The sequence below is a fragment of the Pseudogymnoascus destructans genome (genome assembly GCF_001641265.1).
Source record: "Pseudogymnoascus destructans isolate 20631-21 unplaced genomic scaffold scaffold_2, whole genome shotgun sequence".
Lineage (NCBI taxonomy): Eukaryota > Fungi > Ascomycota > Leotiomycetes > Thelebolales > Thelebolaceae > Pseudogymnoascus > Pseudogymnoascus destructans.
The window spans coordinates 199,583-217,067 of NW_020167521.1; positions in this window are offsets into that span (position 1 = coordinate 199,583).

Here is a 17,485-nt window from a genome sequence, read left to right on the forward strand (position 1 = left end):
CATTTTCAGAGACAGCAATTACCCAGTTAGGTGGAAATCCGCTGTTTTGGTACCAAGAGGCAAGGTGGTTTTTACCTGCAACAATGATGAATGGCAGCACTGCCCAACCTTGGGAATTAACACCTTGGATTACTATAACCCATTCCTGATTGCTAGGCTGCACCTTCTTTGCTTTTGCATGCCCGTCTAAGCTTGTTACAACCATAGCAGTTGAGATAACACCCATTATAAATCCAGTCTTATCAAAGTTGTAGATATCTACATCATAGATGCCATATTTTGTAATTGTATTGCGCACAAGCTCAAACCAACTACAGATGACTTCTAGGTTCTTACACTTAGCCCTCTAATAGTAATATTTCTGCTAGAAACATGTCTAGAGCTCTAGGCGGTGCTTAATGAAGTTGTAAGCTAGGAGGATTCAGTACTTCGTCATGGTTGAGGGAAATAGAGGCAAGGGTGATGTGTGGTTAACCATGTGTCACAAGAAGTCGATTAGCCATATCTTTAACAATAGACACCTAGGGGAAGAATCCTTTAGCAGCTAGGTCGAGTATATACTAAACAAGGACGGATTCCTCTAGGTTAGTTAATTTCTGTGAGTTGGCTTTGATATCATGTCGTGAAGATACGTGTAACGCTGACTTCTAAACGATAGAAGACACAGAGGTTCTCTTGCGTAAAGGTTTACTTATCAGAGGAGGCAGGGGATCAGACACAAAGGCTTCAAGTAACACGTTACTAGTATATAACAAATACTGTATTGAGTTGAGCACGAAGCTCCTATCTAAGGAAATACTATCTACTTATATAGTGGCGTCGTGCCTAGTGGATTCTTGGGAACTCACTCGAGTCCTCAGAGTCCTGGACTCTTAGGACTCTTCTCATCATCCTGTGAGTCCATCACGTGCCTAGTGGACTCCTGGGAACTCACTCGAGTCCTCGGAGTCCTGGACTCTTAGGACTCTTCTCATCATCCTGCGAGTCCGTCACGTGATACTTTCGGAACTACTATTCCCCGCTGCCCCTCCAGGTACCAGGGCCGGTCTCATGCGACCTCCCTCCTTCCTGTCCTGTAGTTGGCCAGCCTTCTTGTTCCGTCGTAACACTCGCTCCCTTCCCCTGGGCATTCGTCTCGAATCCTATAAGTACGTCCATGTCCCCGGGACTCTGCTGCTCCTCAGCGAGTCCTTCAACATGCAACATGCCTACTGACACTGCCCGCAAACTCCAGGAACGCAACGATCTTGTCCGTCGAATAAAGAACCACGGATACGAACTACCCGAAATGGATTCTTGCTCGAACTGCGTGAGGCGAAACATTACTTGCGTGTCGTCTCCAAATGATTCACGGCGGTGCGCCGAGTGCGTTCGTCGCAACTTGAAAGAAAAGTGTGACTGTATGGGTCCTGAGCATCCCGACTGGGTGAAGCTCGAACGGGAGGAGGATCGCCTGGATCGCGAAGAGGAAGAAACCCTTTCGAAGTTACTTCGTCTGCGGAAGCAGAAACGCCTCGTCCGAACCCGTGGTAAAGATATGCTCCGGCGAGGTTTGAAAACCCTCGACGAGCTTGATGCGGCAGAGGAGGCCGAACGTGTGGCTGCTGAGAAGCGTGACGCTGTTGAGGCTGAGGAACAGGCAGTTAGCGCTGCCTCCTCGTCTGTGACCGGGACCCTCGCTTCCTCCGATCCACTGGCCTACTCCCCTGCATCTTGGGATCAATGGCTGGCGGATGGCGGCGTCGATATTCCTCCAGCAGTTCTTTGCTGATGTTCCTTGTTGGTTCCCACGAATTATCCGTAGGTTCGTAATTTTCCCATTTTATCAAAAACTCTTCTCGACGTCCTACTAACCTTCTGTCTAGGATCGCTTCGACCTCATATTCGATTATCTCATTCTCGGGTTGGAGTTCGGTGTCGGTCGCAATTGGGGTATTTCCTCTTGCTGGTTCCAGTAGTGAGACATGAAATACCGGGTGTAGTCTAGGCTTCCTGGGTAGCTGCAGTCTGTAATTAACTGAGCTGACTTTGTTCAATATTTTGAATGGTCCCAATTTCTTGAAGTCCAACTTTGTGCTTGGTCGTTTCGTTTTGATATGTTTCCGGAGTAGGTATACTTTATCCCCCTCCTTGAAGGCAGGTTCCATACTGCGCTTCTTGTTTGCGTATGCGGCGGATCGTTCATTTAAGAATTGGATGTCCGTCGCAAGTTGTTCGTGGAACGATTTCAGTTGTTCCACCACGATCAGGGCTTGTTCAGCTCGTGATTCATCCGGTCTTGGTTGCCTATATGCTTCTGGCTGGTAGCCATAATTGGCAAAGAACGGTGAGACTTTCGTTGCTTCTGTCATCGCGCTGTTATATGCAAACTGTGCGATGGGTAAGATCTGAACCCAGTTATCCTGTTGATGATTGACATAGCTTCGCAGGTACTGTTCAAGGGTCTGATTTAATCTTTCTGTTTGGCCGTCTGTCTGGGGATGAAAAGCTGTTGACAGCTTATGATTTGTTCCCAGTAGCGCCATCAATGATTTCCAGAATTTCGAAGTAAAGAGCTTGTCTCTATCTGAGATGATTTCTTCTGGCATCCCATGATCGGCTAATATGACTCGAATGAAGGTATATGCGAGCGCCTCGGCGTCGCTAGCTTCTAGATATGGTATAAACTTCCCATATTTCGTGAGTCTTTCCGTGATGACGAGGATAGAGTCGTATTCTATTCCTGTTAACGGGTCCTTGGATGGTGGAAGCTTGACGATGAAGTCCAAAGCTATTGATTTCCACGCTCCTTTTGGTACTGGTGTCGACTTGAGTTGTCCGTATGGCAGATGCCTATTGGATTTTGACTTGCTGCAAATGTCGCACTCTCTTACCACTGTCTCTACCTGCTTCCTCATACCTGGGAAGTAGTAGTGTCGAGTGATTCGTTCGAAGGTTCGTGTTACTCCCTGATGACCGTGTGCTGGTAACGAGTGTTGTTCTTGCACCAGCGGGCGTCTCATTTGACTTGGGACATACACTAACCCTTTGTATCGAATCAATCCTTGTTCGTCGATGGTGAAGTCGCCTTCGACTTTGGACAAGACTCGCTTGGCGCATTCGTCTGTTGCGTAAGCTTTCTTGAGTCTTTCCTCGAGTTCTGTATCTTCGATGACTGAGATCGTCGCTAGTAACTCGTTGTACTGTATTCCTGCATCTGTTTTCTTCAGAATTGCTCTAGGTCTTTCTTCCTTTGGGCCGGCGTAGTCGGTCCGTCTGCTGAGAGCATCTGCTCTTGCATTCTCGGAGCCCTTGCGATAGGTTATCGTGAAGTTGTAGGCTGCGAGGGTTTCTGCCCAGCGGACTTGTCTGCGGTTTAAAACCTTGGTCGTGGTGAAGTATATGAGGTTCTTGTGATCCGTCCATACCTGCACAGGGTAGGTGGGTCCCTCAAGATATACTCGCCACTGCTCAAAGGCAACGACAATAGCCAGTAGCTCCTTGTCGTGGATGTCGTAATTGAGTTCCGCGGGTGACAGTTTCCTAGAGTAGTACGCGATTGGTTTGAACTTACCGTTCTCGTCTGGTTGATTCAGACATGCTCCAATTGCGAAGTCAGAAGAGTCCGTTTCGAGGATGATCTTCTTTGCAGGGTCAAATGTAGCAAGGATAGGTGCTTCCGTGAACTTCGTCTTAAGTTCCTGGAAAGCAGCCTCTGCCTTGTCCGTCCATTTGAATTCGAGATCCTTTCTGGTAAGCTCCGTGAGTGGTTGAGCTACCTTGGAATATCCCGAGATGAATCTTCGGTAGAAGTTGGCGAAGCCTAGGAAGGCTTGCACTTCCTTGACCGTGGTCGGTGTTGGTCATTCCAACACTGCCGTTACTTTTGCTTGGTCCATCTTGATGCCATGCGTTCCAATAATGTAACCCAAGAATTCGACTTGGTTTTTATGGAACTCGCACTTCTCTGGTTTGAGGAGTAAGCTGTACTCCTTTAGTTTCTTCAGGACGAGTTTGACATGCTTGACATGCTCCTCCTTGGTTGCTGAATACACCAGGACATCGTCTAGGTAGACAATGGTAAAGATGTCTAAGTATTCGTGCAAAGCATCATTCATCAGTCGTTGCATAGATGCGGGTGCGTTTGTTAGCCCAAAGGGCATGACTTGATACTCGAATAGGCCATAGCGGGTGCGGAATGCTGTTTTCCACTCTTCCCCAGCCTTGATTCGGATCAGGTTGTATGCTCCTCGCAGATCTAGCTTACTGAAGATCTTTGCTCCTTGAAATCTATCGTGTAGTTCGTTGATTAACGGCAGGGCATACCTGTCCTTGATTGTGATGTTGTTCAACGCTCGATAGTCCACACATAACCGTAGGGAGCCATCTTTCTTTGGTACGAAAAGCACCGGACTTCCTGCTGGTGATGTGGATGGTCTGATGAATCCTTTCGCTAGGTTATCATCAATGTACTCCTTAAGTACCTTCAGCTCCTTTTCCGATAGCTGATATATTGGTCCGAACGGTGGACTCTTGTCTTTCTCCAAGGGTATCTCGTGATCCCATGGTTGGTGCTTAGGAAGCGCCTCATTCTTAGGGCCTTCCTGGAATAATTGCTCGTATTCCTTGTACTCCACCGGTATACTCATCGGTGAGGATGCCTGGGCTAGGTCATCGAGCTCGGAGGTTGCACATAACTCCTTCCGGCCCTGGGAGGGTTTCTCCCGTTGTCGCGTGTCCGTCCGTTGTTCACACGCGCACTGGCTCATCACAACTTTCTCGTTCCACCAGTCGATCTGGGGGTTGTGTTTCTTGAGCCATGGCATACCAAGGATGCACGCATGGTTGTCCATGTGCACGATGTCAAACTGAATCGTTTCCTTGTGCCCGTGTAGCATGACCATTTCCAATGGGACCGTTTCGTGGGTCACCATTCCTTCATTAGTCGAGATGGGCTCTCCATCTACGACCATTAACGGGTATGGTTCGGTTTTCAATTGCGTCTTGAAACCTTGCGTGTCTGCTACTTTCTTTGTCATAAAGTTGCCCGTCGCTCCTGAGTCAATCATTGCTCGGAGGTGTCGCTGTTGTATCTTAGCGACCACATATAGTTGCATGCTGCCCGTCGTGGCGCATAGTTGGTCTGTACTAGGCCTCTTCGTGTCGCTCGCCGGTGGCCTACCGTCGAGGACTCCTAGTTTTTTGACTCGTCCGAGGAAGGATAGTATTCATCCGCTTCCAATGGTGGTCCTTGGGGAGATCGTTTCCCTCGCTCTTCTGCTTCATCTAGCAGATGTGGGTATTTCTCGTATACCTGTTCGCTTTTGATAGGCAAGTCTCCTTCAGACTGGCTTCGCCTGAGGGCGTGAACTTGCTCTGCGTCTCTGAAGTGTATCCTGGGCGAGGATCGGGGAAACAACTGATTCTGGTGTTTCTTTTTCCAGTGGAGCTTGCAGTCATCTTCGCTGCAATACTCCCAGTAGACATACGCGTGCCAGGGATGATCAGTCTCTGTTGCGTCTGTCATTGATAGTTCCCGCTGTCCTCTCACCCATGCACTATCTTCCCTCGGAGGCGTGGAGAACGTGTCTAGTTGCTCCATGGCTCTCCTTTCGATGCGTGGAGTGGGTCTCGCATTTTCCCGTCGGAGCATATCTCTGGCTTTCTCGTCGTACTTCTTCAGGGCTCTCCTGCGGTCCTGGTAGTAAAGTTCGACGCTTTTCATATACTTCAGTTTAGCCATATGCTCGACATCCTTCTCCAGTTCTTCCGCTTCTTGGGCTTCCAACTTAGCTACGTCTTGGGACGTGCCAAGCAGCCTGCGGGTATTCGTTAGTTGGTCGTAGTATCTCCAGAGGTCATCCTTGCAGTCGTCCACCTTGCACTTTAACGGAAGTTCCTGTAACAGGTTCCCGTAGAGGTCTTTAAGCATGGGGATTCTCCTCTGGCCATTGGGCTTGTCTCGTTCGGCCCTAATCTTCGCGTGGGCGTGTTTTGCCATGCGTCTTACTACGCTCTTGCACCGTGGACTCATTGGTTCCATAGGTGCGAGTTCATCGAAGGTCTCCTGTTCCGAGACGGTGAACGATTCCGCCTCCGACCCTTCATCTGAGCTCTCGTCTTCTGGGGTGCTTTCGCCGTTTATTCCCCAGTCCTGTTTGCTCACAAACGTTGCGTTCAACTGTCCTGTCCAGGTGGCATTGAGTTGTTTGCCGACTTTGCGTCCGCCGTTCCCTTTCTTTGGCTGTCTGCAGTCTCGGGCCATGTGGCCTGGCTTGTCGCAGTTAAAACAGAGTCGTTCCTTGAATTGTCTGTCTTTCTTAGGGTCACGGGGTCGTCCAGGTTTGAACGTGGCATCGAGTTCCATTGGGTCCGACCAACGGTTGTCTCGCGGGTGTTGATCCCGTCGTCTGCCCTCGTTTCCCCGGTAGGGGTAACTTTTCTTGGGCTTGTCATAGGTCCGACGTTCCTTCTGGAATTCGTATAGTCGATTGTCGATTCGGACCGTATGTTCGATTAGCGCTACCATGTCCGTTGGTTGTTGTTCCAAACGGGCAAGTTCCATACGTATATGGCTCTTCAGCCCATGTCGGTAGTGGCTGATGAGTGCGCTGGCGTCCCATCCTGTCTGATTGCCGTATCTCTGGAATTCTGTGGAGTATGTGAGGGCGCTGCCAGTCTGCTTAAGTGCAAACAGATGGTCTTCTGCGGTCTTAATCTCATCGATGTCTCCGAACATGCGTCGGATTTCCTTACAGAATCCATTCCAGCTGCCAAACATAGTCTGCGTAGTTGTCATGCTTCCATTGGTACTTTCATATTTGAAATAGTCCTTGAGGAATGGTTCGATCCATCGCAGGGCTTCCCCCCTAAGGTAGGACGCAGTCCACAGGGCATAGCTCTCCTGGGTGGGAAACTTCTCATCATTGAAGTGCTGGTACAGTTCGACCTGTAGCAAAAACACCTCAAGTTCCTTTCGGTTGCCGGAGTAAGTGTCGGGCAACTTGACGCGTAGAGTTTCCTTGAGTTCGTTGACGGTGGGTGCATCGGGCATCTCTTCATTCTCAGGCTTAGACCTCTGAGACGAAGTTGGCGTGGTGGGGGTTTTCCCCTTCGAACTGACGACAGACATGTTGCTTTGTGTGTAAGCCGGTACCTCGTAGAAGTGGTGCTCAAAGTGTAACGCTGACTTCTAACCGATAGAAGACACAGAGGTTCTCTTGCGTAAAGGTTTACTTATCAGAGGAGGCAGGGGATCAGACACAAAGGCTTCAAGTAACACGTTACTAGTATATAACAAATACTGTATTGAGTTGAGCACGAAGCTCCTATCTAAGGAAATACTATCTACTTATATAGTGGCGTCGTGCCTAGTGGACTCTTGGGAACTCACTCGAGTCCTCGGAGTCCTGGACTCTTAGGACTCTTCTCATCATCCTGTGAGTCCATCACGTGCCTAGTGGACTCCTGGGAACTCACTCGAGTCCTCGGAGTCCTGGACTCTTAGGACTCTTCTCATCATCCTGCGAGTCCGTCACGTGATACTTTCGGAACTACTATTCCCCGCTGCCCCTCCAGGTACCAGGGCCGGTCTCATGCGACCTCCCTCCTTCCTGTCCTGTAGTTGGCCAGCCTTCTTGTTCCGTCGTAACAATATGCTGTAACAAATTTGTTTATGTATTCCATAAGGGTTTCATTCATATATCGCTGGAATGTTGCAGGGCTATTTGTAAGGCCAAAAGGGAGGACCTTGTACTTGTATGATCCAAATCTTGTCTTAAAGGTAGTGAGATCTTCATCTTCTTTTGTTTGCATATGGATCCGATTAAATGCATGATGAATGTCAATCTTTGTAAGATATTTGGCACCTGTGATCTGAGCCAATGTTTCATCGATGAGGGGTAGCGGGTATGAGACTTTTCTTGTAATGGCATTTAACTTGCGGTAATCAACACAGAATCGAAGTCCGCCACCTGGTTTGCGGACGAAAAGGACAGGAGAGGCAAAGGGAGCTTTGCTAGCTTCAATAAATCCTTTCGACAAGTTGTTGTCAATATATTTCTTCACAAGATTAAGTTCCTCCTTTGACATGTTGTAAAGGGGCGCATGTCCTAATTTCGAATCTTGTTCTAAGACGATGTGGTGGTCTGCATATCAGTGAGGGGGGAGTTCATCTGCAGCCTGCTTTGAGAACACATTGAGATATCCATGGAACTCCTTTGGGAGGATCAGTTTTGGGTCGATTTCCTTCGCTTCCTCCTTTGCCTGTTCAGCGAGTATATCTTTAAATGATACTGCAAAAACCTTAGCTCCCTTCTGCTTCCGAAGCATATTAAATGGTGCGGCTCCAATCATTGCGACAGTGCATGTGTTCTTGTTCTTATAAGGAGGTTGGAGGGCTGGCTTCAAAGAATTGTCATCTTGTATTTGCTTATTGACTTGGGGCAATGTAGGTTTCGGATTTTGAGTATTTGTTTGTGCTGGCAACGACGTTTAGTAAATATGACTTGGCCATTTACCATATCAAGTATAACTCCATGTTGCTTCATCCAAGCCTTCCCAAGAATGACAGAATGTTTCCCAAGAGTGGTGATGAATAGAGTGCATAGACTTTCAACATGGTCTTGGACCTGTAGGCAAGGGTATATAGCATGAGTGATGGGAGGGGCTCCTGTTCCATCAAAGCCTTGAATAGGGCATGGCTTTAAAAGCTCTACTGGTGATATGCCTTCGATCTCACAAATTCGTTCTGCGTCAACAGCATTCACAAAGTTTCCTCCAGTAGCTCCAGTATCGATAAGGGCTTGTGCTTTGATTTTTGATTTTCCTACCATACAAGTAACTATGAATGGAGTATCTGGATCTAATCCAAAGCTTGAGGAAGAAGTCGCAATTCTGGCTGTCATGACACCTTCAGTGTAAGGATACCTCCTTACCTAGATACTCGAAGAACCCGTCTCAGAACTGTTACGGTCACTACAAGCATGAAATCCGATTCGGTGTGGTTTCGAACCAGTAGAGGAGCACATAGCAAGTTACACTATAGTGGGGGATGGTAAGGGTGTAGGGTTCAGGGTCGATGCTGACCTGTTGCGGTGGAAGGATCAGGTCTAGGGTTGGGATAACCGAGTCGGGCCCGTTTCAGGTACTCAAGGAAACAGACTCAACGGGGTTCCCCCTTCATCTTTTTTGTATCCTTCGTAGTAGACCTATAGGATAGCATCCGTTTAGCCTCCGACTCGCACTCTCATATGCTATTACTGTGAGCTGGGTGCCCTGTGTCCTTACAACTAGTTACGGTCATGTGGTAAGAGTTAAGGCAGGTTAGCCAAGTTGGACCCATTTCAGGTATTTAAGGGGATTGACCCAACGGGGTTCCCCATCATCTTTTTGTATCCTTCGTAGTAGACCTATAGGATAGCATCTGTTTAGCCTCCAACTCGCACTCCCATTGTAAGGATTCCTTCTCATCTCTCACTCTAAGGAGCAGACTCTGAGTAGCTGCGGGTCACGTGTGATCATTTGGGCAGGCTAACCGAGTCGGATGGGTTTCGGGTACTTGAGGGAAATGCTTAGAGGATCACTTTCGGCACCTAAAGAAGATACGATACAGCTAGAAAGGGGTATGGTTGATGCTAAGAGGGAGAATATATATAGGGAGGGTAGTTATATAGAGGGGGCTTAGCTATGTACTTAGTGCTATAGCAACTATAGCCAAACTAGCCATAATTCACGAAGTTGTTAGGTAGCTTAGGAGACATCTAAAGATGGGAATTCTGAGTAGTTTCAATTGATTTAAGGCGTTGTGGTTGAATTGATTTATATAATATATATGTGGTCAGTAGAAAGTGGCTGACTTGCTTAGGTGGCCAACTTGTTATACATGTATGTTAGTAGATTTTGTTTGTAATATAACGTGCATGTATAACGAAAGTGCCAAACAAGCGAAAGTGCCAAAATCATGCGGTGACCAACCCCCCCAACTAAATGTTAAATTCCTCCACAACAAAACATGCGCCATAAAAATGATGAAAGCAAATTAGTGCGCTATCCAAGCTATGCAAAGCGACCCAAATTTGCGCCTTCGAGTTGCAGCTAGGATCTATTCTGTAGACCACCGCAAGCTACGTCACCGTTTACAAGGCGTACCTTCACGACGCGATATCCAAGCCATCTTACAGAAATTAAGTAACCTAGAGGAATCAGTTCTTGTTCAGTATATACTTGACTTAGCTGCTAAAGGGTTCCCTCCTCAGTTGTCTATTGTTGAAGATATGGCAAATCGACTACTTGCAACACGCGACGCGCCACGCGTCGGGTCACGTTGGGCTTCAAACTTTGTTAAGCGCCATGTAGAGCTCCGGACACGCTTCCAGCGAAAATACGACTACCAGAGGGCTAAGTGCGAAGATCCAGAAGTCATTCGTGGCTGGTTTGAGCTTGTATGGAACACAATTCTAAAGTATGGCATCAACAATGCAGATATCTACAACTTTGATGAGACTGGGTTTATGATGGGCGTCATCTCAAGCCCAACGGTAGTAACGAGCTCAGATGGGCGGGCAAAGGCAAAAAAGGTGCAGCCTGGCAATCGGGAATGGGTTACAGTAATCCAAGGCGTTAGTTCTCAAGGTTGGGCAGTGCCGCCATTTGTCATTGTGGCAGGTAAAAACCACCTTGCATCTTGGTATGAGAATAGCGGATTTCCAGTAGATTGGGTAATCGCTGTTACTGCAAATGGCTGGACTACAAACGAGAGAGGTATGGATTGGATTTAGCATTTTGAGAAGCACACAAAGCCCCGGAGTGTTGGTGGTTATCGCTTGTTAGTCCTTGATGGTCATGAGAGCCACCACTCAGACAAGTTTGAGGAGTACTGCAAAGAACACAACATTATTACGCTTTGTATGCCTGCTCACTCTTCCCATATACTCCAACCACTTGATGTTGGCTGTTTTGGCCCATTAAAGAGAGCTTACAGTTGGCAAATTGAAGATATGATGCGGGCTCATATTATTCACATTACTAAGGATGACTTCTTTCCTGCCTTCCACGCTGCATTTAACATTGCAATGACAGAAAGCAATATTCAGGGAGGGTTCCGAGGTGCTGGGCTTCTTCCATTTAGCCCTGAGAGTGTAATATCTACACTTGACCTTAGGTTTAAGACGCCAACACCTCCAACCTCTTGCCCAAACACCGCTCAACCATGGGTTTCTCAGACACCAAATAACCCAACTGAAGCTGTATCACAGTCTACTTTCATTGAAAACCGAGTTGCGCATCATCAAAATAGCTCTCCAACCTCAATCTATGCAGCTGTTGACCAGTTTACAAAGGGTGCATCGCAAATAATGCATCAATTAGCATTGTTAAAAGCAGAGAACCAAAACCTGCGACAGGCAAATTGTAAGGATGCCTCCTTACTCGGGGTAGTTACGGCCGTCACGTGGCGCCATCGAGACTCGGGGCCGTTACGGGTCAGTCGCGACTGACAGCCTTAGGCACATAACGTAAGGAAGCCTTAGGCAAACAGGGAGCTAGCTGAGTCGGAGCGGTTTCGGGTATTTTAAGGGAACAGCCATACAGGGTGACACCTTCATCTTTTTTGTATCCTTCGTAGTAGACCTATAGGATTGCACCGACTCATATCCGACTCGCACTCCCATATGCCACTTCTCGTGATACGGTGCCCTGCGTCCTTACATTATACAAAAAAGATCACGCCTGCCGGGGACGGCCGTACTTAAATAATATCCCACAACGGAACGACTCAGGAGAACTGTCGAAACACCACCGACCGCGACTCAGTGACATTTCGAAGTAGAGACCTGACGACTTCAAATAGCCGTGACCCCAGAGAACTCACAGACAACCAGTGGATCAGGGTTTGATCCTGCAGAGCAAGCTGGTAAAGTCGCCGACGCGTTGGCGCCGAATAGGATACGAGATCCTTAAGAACCCCCTCAAGCACAGAGGCAATTGTGAACAAGAGTGTTGATAGCTACGAGCTACCGGAAGTCAAACTCTTTCGTATCGACACCGATACACTCCCGAACCAATATGAGGAAAATGACCTCAAACATCCCCCAAGACAATGATGGTCAACCGTCACGAATGTCAACGAGACAAACCACCGCTGCAGCTACGACCGCTGCACCCACCGATGACATACCGGATCGAATGGCAAACCTCGAGATCCAGATGCAAGAGATCAAGGAAATGATAGCCAACCTAGCGGCAACCCAGACCAGAATACCGTCCACGCCACAGGTGGACACCGTCGAAGTTGAGGAGCGACGAACTTCCCCTATGCGAAACACCCCCGAGACAGTTCAGTTGCCGCCTCTTCGAAACACTCGTTCTCCATCGATTCCGAGGATGTATTCCGAAGACCCTCCGAATCGCTACAAGAAATCCACCATCTCTGAGAAGATTACGCCGCTCAGCGATGGGATAGAACATACCTTTATGCAATGGAGCGCGTCCATTCGGGACCGCCTCGTAGTCAATGAGGATCACTACCCTACCGACGTCTCGAGAAGAGCGTTGATATGGGGGACTACGACTGGCCTGGCAAAGAAATACCTCGAACCCCAATACCTATCCGCGACACATGGGTTTCGGAGTGCCGACGAGATGATGGACCTGTTGGGTTCATATTACCTCACTGGCAACGAAACGGAACAGGCCCGGAACCTCTTCGACGACCTCCAAATGGGAGAGAAAGGACATACCAACGAGACTTTCTCAGAGTTCAAAGCTCGCTTCCAAAGTGCAGCTATTACGGGACAGGTCACAGAGTCGGAATGGTTTCGGTACATGTGGAACAAGTTGACCCCTCAATTCCGTAGCCGCGTAGCGGTTATCAAAAGTCAATGGAAGGGAGACTACCACACTATGGTCCGAGAACTCACCGCCTTCGATCAGGAGCGACGCCGGAACAACGAGCTAAGCTTCCCGTCCAAGAGCGGCGAGTCGAGCTCCCGAGGACCCGCTCGTCTGAGCTCATCTAGGTTCACACCCGCTGAGCCCGGAAGAACCCAACCGCCGAGGCCTACAAGAAGCCCTCTGGTCTCCTTCCAGAGGACTCCTTTTATGCCCACGGCCCCCAAGCCGGACATTACAGGCCGCGTGCGGACCGCCGTGCCGGCTACGTCCGGGAACTGTTTCAAGTGCGGCAAGCCGGGCCATTTCCAAGACAAATGCCCGCTCAACCCCACCGTCAAGGAGATTGACCGCGAAGCCCCTGAGGACGAAGGGCAGTGGGAGGAAGCAGTCGCCCACCAGTCGGATGCGTCCCTGGAGGAAAACGACGAGGCCTAGGGAAAGGCTCCTTCCTAGGTCTACGCAAATGTGATCTGCAAGGACTGGATTTACGAGAGCTCTTGGGAGGCTCCCAATTTCTCGTTGATACAACCCTGAGTATGAACGGACTCGGGGTGCAAACGAAGTCACTCGCAGACACAGGAGCAAATGGCTACCTCGTCATTAATAAGCTTTTCGCGCAACGGTTGTCGAAAGCGCTTCAGAGCCCCATACGGAAACTGCCCTACTCTGTACCCATACGTGGATTTCAGCGAAATATCCAAAGCTACGTATCGGAGTATATTCGGTTACACTTGACAGTCGAAGGACGCCGAATATATAACTGCCCCTTTGTGCTCCTAGATCTCGGAGCGCAAGATGTGATAATTGGGAAGAAGCTTTTTAGCCGCTTCTGAATCCTACTCGACTCTGCAAAGAGCCTGCTAGTATGGCCAAAGGAGTACCCGCCTACTCCTAGCTGGAGCAAAGAGATCACCTTGCCCTACCACTCGCGTGAACTGTCTATACGTCACCCCGCCCATCAATCGGATGCGAACCGGCGGGACGATGCCATCGACCATGACGACAGACGACGTGAGGGCGGACACTCGATACCAATGAAAGTGATAACGGCCCATCGTGACGCTATTATGATCACCCCACCGAGCCCGGTGCGAGACGAGGGAACGACCCACCCGCACCCCAAAACCCCAAGGACACGAGCCTCGCCCGTGGAAACCTATAAAGACGGACCCTTAGGGCAAGTGGAGGCGAAACCTCCAAGAAACGGACCATCCGCATATGAGAGAAAGAATCCTGGGAGGAGCGGAGTCTTCTCTCTTTCCCGACGCCAGACCCTGGTACGCAGCTTCACGCCGGTCCAAATTTGCGAGATTGGCGCAAACGCTTTCCACTATGAGATGATGCGAAGCGACTCCGAGTTCTTTACGACAAGCATCTACGAGATCGACCAGATCATCCGAGAGAGGGAAGCGGCCGAGGACGAGGAAATGCTCCGCCTCATTCGGGACAAGCTTCCGCATATGCACCGCAACTATTCCGATGTCTTCTCGAAGTCGGAATCTGATCAGCTTCCCCCGCATCGCATATACGATCACAAGATACAACTAGAAGCCCCTTTACCAAATGCCTTTTCGCCACTATACCGACAAAGCACCGAAGAGCTTAAGGCGACTAAGCAATACCTATTAGAGAACCTCGAGAAGGGCTTTATAGTCAATAGCAATAGCCCGTTTGCCTTCCCTATACTGTTCGTGAAGAAGGCAGATGGCAAACTGAGATTTTGTATCGACTACCGGAAGTTGAACGGACTTACCCGTAACGACCCCTACCCTATCCCGCGTATCGACGAACTACTAGGACGGGTGTCGAAAGCAAAAATCTTCACGAAGCTAGACATTAGGCAAGCCTTCCATCGTATACGAATGGACCCCGACTCCGAGGAGTACACGACCTTCCGGACTCGGTATGGATCCTACAAATGCAAAGTGCTGCCGTTTGGCCTAACGAACGGCCCCGCAACCTATCAGAGGTATATGAACGACGTTCTTATGCAATACTTGGACGACTTCTGTACTGCCTACCTAGACGACATCCTAATCTACTCCGAGGACCCCGCGGAACACATGGACCACGTACATAAGGTCCTCCAACGGCTTCGAGAAGCAGGACTACAAGCCGACATTAAGAAATGCGAGTTCAACGTAACCCGGACAAAGTATTTAGGCTATATCCTGACTACTACCGGTGTCGAAGCGGATCCCGAGAAGATCGAACCCCTCCGGAATTGGATCCGGCCAACAACTGTCACAGGCGTGAAGTCTTACCTTGGATTCTGCGGCTTCTACCGCCAATTTATCAGAAATTTCGGGAAAATAGCCAAGCCTCTCACCACTATCACCAGCCCCTCAGAACCGTTCCTGTGGACTGACGAATGTGAGAACGCTTTTGAAGAAATGCGCTGACAGCTTTTAGCCGTGCAGGCGCTCCACCACTTCAACCCCGAATTGCCTACGAAGCTGGAAACAGACTCTTCTGATGGAGTCGTAGCCGGTGTCCTTTCTCAGGAACACCCCGACAAGCGATGGTATCCTGTAAGCTTCTACAGTCACGTCCTATCTGGGCATGAGATCAATTGGGAGATCCACGACAAGGAACTGTTCGCCATCGTCAAAGCGTTCGCAAAATGGAGGCCAGAATTAGCATCGGTACGCCACCGAATCGACGTCTATACAGATCACCGATCGCTGGAATACTTCATGTCGACGAAGGTTCTCACGGCGAAGCAGGTTCGGTGGATGGAGCTACTCTCCGACTTCAATTTCTCTATTGCGTATACTGCTGGCAAGAACAATCAGAAGGCAGATATACTGAGCCGAAGAGAGCAAGACCTGATTACGCAACAGAAGGTCAAACTCGACAGCCGTGCGAGGGTGCTGTTAGGCCCAGCCCGACTACACTCCCGAATCAGTGCCGAATTAGCACAAACGTACGTGGCCTCGATCAATGCGATGGACGCCCCGAACACCCAGGTCCCCTTTGACCTGATAGAAGCGCTCTGCGCGGATAATAGGAGGTCGTTTACCGACACTCGCGTGAAAGACCCCCTACCTAACGGGTTTATAATGAAGGACCAACTCTTGCTATACAAAGGTCGACTGTGCGTAAACTGGCACACCGAGTTATGTACGAAACTCATACGGGAAGCACACGATCAAGTATCAGTAGCCCACCCTAGTGGCAGGAAAACTTATCAGTTACTCGCCCCGAAGTATCATTGGGTCGGAATGGAAGCGGATTGCCTCCGATATGTGCGCAACTGCGTGACGTGCCGACTTTCTCACACTAGCGTGACGAAGCAGCAAGGCTTCTTACACCCCCTACCGGTACCCGAATACCCCATGCAACACCTAACGATGGACTTTAAGGAATTCCCAAAGGATAAACACGGATTCGACAGCATCCTTGTGTTCATGGACCGACTCGGTAAGGGTTCGGTGTCCATACCGTGTCATAAGACCACCGATGCCCGCCAAATGGCGCAGCTATTCATCGAATGGATATATCGATTCGGAACACACCCCAGAGTCGATCATTAGTGATCGCGGACCCCAATTCATATCAGCTTTCTGGCGAGAGTTCTGCCGAATCATAGGGGTCAAGATTAAGCTGTCGACAGCCTATCACAAGCAGACCGACGGGCAGATGGAAATCATGAATAGGTATATCGATCAGAGACTGAGGCCCTTCGTATCACATTACCAGGATAACTGGAGCGAGCTCATTCCCATCATGGATCGGGTGCAAATGACCCTTCCCCATGCCTCGATCGGAATGACCCCCTACCGACTCAAGTACGGAACTGATCCGCGCACCAGTTGGGACTGGGAAACCCCGAAAGCCACGACCCCTAGGGAAGTCATGAACCAGAAGGAAGCCAAAGCAGTAGCAAACCGCATGCACTCCGCATGGATTTACGCAAAGGAGAACATGGCCAAAGCACAAGAGGATATGTCTAAATACGCGAATCGACGCCGACGAGCCATTGACTGGGATGTAGGAGACAAGGTTTACCTATCGACCAAGAATCTGAAAAATCACCGCCCTAGCCGTAAGCTGGGGCAACAATGGGTCGGACCCTATACGGTACTGGAACAAATCGGACACGCCTTCCGACTAGACCTACCGAAGGGTTCCCAAATACACGATGTCTTCTCTCCAGACGTACTCATCAAGGCTCCGAATAACCCGCTGCCCGGTCAAGCAGTGCCTGAGCCAAGCAGCGAAGTCGTAGACGGCCTAGAGGAGTGGGAGGTCGAAAAGATCCTCGCCGTAAGGATCCGGCGAAAACAACTTCAATACCAGGTATCCTGGGTCGGATACGATCCGGACCCGGAATGGTACCCCGCCTCAAACTTTAAGAACTCCCCCTACAAAATCCGGGAGTTCCACGCGGAGTACCCAAACCTGCCAGGACCGCCGCAGGACCTACCCGGCTGGATCACGGAATGGGAGACAGGCAAACCAAGCTACGATCACGAGAGGCACGGCAAAGCGGAGGAAAACAGCGTCGTTGCTACCTACGACACTAAACTAAACACCCTCTAAGCCAGGGCACCCTCAGAGCCGTAGCCCTTGTGGAAGCCACCCTTCCCAAACGTCTCACCGGCGTCGCAAC